The sequence below is a fragment of the Manacus vitellinus genome, unplaced genomic scaffold (assembly GCF_001715985.3).
Source record: "Manacus vitellinus isolate BGI_N305 unplaced genomic scaffold, ASM171598v3 scaffold_6_pilon, whole genome shotgun sequence".
Lineage (NCBI taxonomy): Eukaryota > Metazoa > Chordata > Aves > Passeriformes > Pipridae > Manacus > Manacus vitellinus.
In genome coordinates, this window is record NW_021940750.1 from 8,845,863 (window position 1) to 8,849,969 (window position 4,107).

Sequence of the window (4,107 nt, forward strand, 5' to 3'; positions counted from 1 at the left end):
GACTCACTCCAGATGCAGTTTTACAATCTTTAGTCCAGTCTGACTGTGCTTATCTGTCACTTGTTCTCAGCTGGATGCACTCATGATCAGTACCTGCATATGCTGTGGAAAAGTGAGTTTTCAGCCAGGTAAGAGTTGATCCCGCTGAGCCTAAGGTTAAGAGAAGGAGGCGTCAAGGTGGGGAAAGTGAAGGGTAAATGCAGAGTGGGACTACCCACTTTAATGGCAGCTTGTCAATAAAGTGATCAATGTCAGCCATGAAACCAATCCCTTTGGAGCTGCAGCAAATGTAGACAGGACCTGGCTCCTGGCAGTCAAAGGAGCTTGAGGTTTGTGCTTTGTTCCAGGCTTCTAAATACCTTTTGCTAGGTTGGAAAGCAAAGCAATGCTTTCTCACTGTATTTAAGCCCTGCCCAAATTCCTTGAATTTTTGCAGCTTGGTCCAGGTGATAGTTCTAGTCTGCATGTGAAAAGAAAAAAGCGTCCACAAACTCTCCATGGGTAGGAATGCAGTTTAAAACCACCTCTAGCCATGCAAGATATCTGAGACTGAAGGAAGGGTTTTGGAGTGGGGAATGGAAATCTGTCTGACACAAATAAGTCATGTTGAAAGCTGTGAGACTGTGCTTATGGCTTGATAGAATAAGGGGGCTTAAATTAGCAATAGCTGCTTGAGAAATAGCTGTTCCTTCCTCCCCTTGCAAGGCACAGCCTCTGCATTACTCCAACATTTTCTACTTATGGACATGAACTGTGAGCCAGATGAAAGAACTTAATTGGTGTTAAAATTAATTTACCAATACAATAATAGGGAGAAGAGTTAAACCTAGATCTCTCCACAGTGAGGGAGCAGCAAGAGAACGAGAAAGAACTGGAGAGAGTCTAAGAAAAAAACCCAATCTTGACTGTTTTTGCTGTGGAAATAAATCCCAGCACATCTGTGTTCTGAACATCACATTGCCTTGGTCCCCAAGCACTGGCCCTGGACTGGGATTTGGCATCTGTCTCATTTTCAAGTCCAGTGCAGTCTTCTGCCTTCTGGAAGCGAGTGCTTAATGGCTGGTCAAAGAACTGCTGTGCAGCAGCTGCTGAGCTGGGAAAGAAGCTGCTTCTGTTGCCTATGCAGGAATGTTCGCTGCCTCCTCTTAGGCCCTGTAGAGATTGCCAGAGCTCAGTGCAGTTCTCACAAACCCAGTTGCTGAAGCTTTGAAGAAACAAAGCTGCTCAGCAAGTGCAGTCTTTAGCCATCCAAGTTTGAAAGATCAAAACCTGAAGACTTTGCCATGCTGCTTTGCAGAACACCAAACTTCTTCCATGAACAGATACCAGTAGTCTGATACCCATCTTTAAAGAGGGACAAGGCTGCTGTAGGGAGTTTTGGGAGCAAAGGGTTGTGATGTGGGTTGGCGTCTCATTCCTGGGAGCTGGTGCTTCCCTTTAGGAATAATGCAAGGGGGGTTGTTTGCTACTCCAGTGAGGGGCTTGTTGCTGCTATAGTGAGCTAAATGGGAATTCCCTGACAACAGGGAGATGCTCTGCTGTAGTGGCTCCACTGATGGGTACCTGGCTCTTTATTCCCTATCCAATGCATAGTGCTCTAATCTGATCTGGTTTTGCTATCCCGTCACTGTTCATATGGACATCTGTTGTTCTGCTAACTTGCTTCAAATGTAGTTCAAAGTCGGCAGCATGAACATGTCAGGACGCTGTGCTGAGTCTTTGTGGGTAGACTTCAGCCTACAACAGTCCTAAATACAGAGAAACCACACAGAGAGCTGGAGACAGGCTCAAAATTATCAGGGTTGGGTTCTTAAGCATCAGGAAGTCAGGAAAAAAAAGTGCTAGAGTAGCCTGCTAAGCAAATGCAAGAGGCTTAGCTATTCTGCTAGCTGAGAAGGGTAGAAATAAATTCTAATTCACTTAACAATACTTACCTGTGTGCAGAAATGAGTTGGCTTGCTCATGGCATGGGAGAGAGTCTAACGTGGAAATGACTAACTTCCTCTGGCAGTTACCAGTACACTGTGTAGGATGTAGGAGGTAGGGTGTGAAGAGGTCCTGGGCCACTAATAAGTATCAAGTTGAATTTAATGCTGTGAAAACTCAGAAATTAGAGTTGGATTGCCTTATTTCTGCAGGAAGAAAATGTTTCCCTTACTAGCACTATGCTCTGTGGCCATCTGACGCATAAGAGGAAGCAAGAGTCTTGCAAAGGTTAGGTCCTACATGCCTTGATAATAGGATATGTGATCCAGTGGAAGGAAAGAAAATCCCATGGGAGAGAGGGCCTGAAATTCATTACTGTTATCTGCTAGCCTGCTGGTTCAGGTCACTTTCTTTTTGCAGCCTGTGGTGGGTGCTGCTGTAGGGTTGCATGGTCACAACTGCATGACACGTGTGGCAGCAGTTGGAGTGGGAGAACAGTGTGCAATGCTCTGCACTGGATGCTTGTGTGGCAGCCACTGTGTCCCTGGGTGATGGCCAATACCTACTGGGGAGTGTAACAATAGTGTGATTGCTTGCTGAGGAAAGGGTTGGGACAACTGTACCCTTGTTATTGAAGCCCACTCACTGTTTATTCAGCATGTTGGGAGTGGGATTATTTCTTCCTGGCCCACAGGCAAGATCAGCTCAAGCCTCCCACTGCGGGATCTTAAGTATCCATACCCTTTTCCTTGTGAGGCTGCATGTAATATTGCCCAGCCATATGCTTGGATAAAGGTGGGGTAAATCACCAAACAGCAGACTTCCAGGGGGCTGAATGTGGTCAGAATTGCATACATCCTTCTGCAACCTTCCATTGTGTGGCTCTTCAGAGGAGACAGCAGCAAGCTGAGGACAAAAGGCCAGTTGGTTCCTGGAGATAGTTTTGCTGTTCCCACTGCAACTTTGTGGTGACATGCAGCTGCCAGCAGGAAGAGGGTTAAGCCCACATATCACATGGCATGATTCTGTTTACTACATACTTCTCATAATCGGGGCTGGCATCCAAATCCGGATGATTAGCACTTAACAAGAGACCCTGAAACAAGGTGTTTCGTTTTGGTATTCCTCTGAAGCTATGCAGTCTGCCATCATTTCTCTCGCAGAGATGTGGTTCTCCCTGCAGCCTTCAAAGGGAGCTATGGGGAGAGCAGAAAAATAGTTTTAGGACAAAGACTGGATTGGACTGAGCTGCATTTATCCGTGGTGTAAGCTTGAAGCCAGGGGAGTTTTGCCAGGAATCCACTTATACCTTAACTTCATTTCTACTAAAGGAGTTTTTTGCCTGACCCTTGTCTGAGATTAATGCACCGGCTCAACAGTGACTGGTCAGGGAAATGGGACTGTGCACCTTGGCTTAAGGGTTTGGATGAGTGTCATTGAGCGATTTGTCCGGTGCTGAATACAAGCAGTGGTGGTGGTGGAGAACTAAGTGTAAAATTTATATTAGTTTTTGAGGTGTGGCTTTGGATAAGAAGGAAGTTGTAATTTTGCAGCACAGTCTATGCTTTATTCTTGCTATCAGCATGGCCATAAGTGTAGTAAACTTCCATGGGGCCCAAGGTGACAGTCCCTCTGTTTCTTTCTCTCTCCTCACAAACTCATTTCTGCCCATGTACATACACAACATGAGACTTTTCCCTTCAGTGTAGTAGCAGCTCACTTGTAAAAACCTGCATTGTCCTCTCTGGAGCTTCAGCATTTGGCAGCAAGCTGCATTGCTGCTGTTTCTGAACACAGATTGCAAAAGTCTGTTTTTCTCAATATTTCCAAAGATCTTTTTCCATCACTCTCTTTCTGTGTTATCTGAAAAGTCACATCATCATCATCCGTGATTAAAGTTTATATGAATCAAACATGGAAGAGGAAGGACAGAGTTGTACTTTTTTCTCCCTTCTCTGTGATGAAACCAATGTTAATGGAAAAGAACTTCTCTTGACCATTCTATTTGTTATTGAGGTCTACCTGCTTAGGAAACTCTTGAACTGAAGGGAATTAGGAGAGGTTTTCTGATCTAAGCACAAGCTTGAAATAAACCTGTCCATATATCTGCTAGTAATGTCAGAAGGGCCCTCCTTTTTTTTCTCAACTGCAGCGACTTTTTTTTTTACACAAAGGAGATGA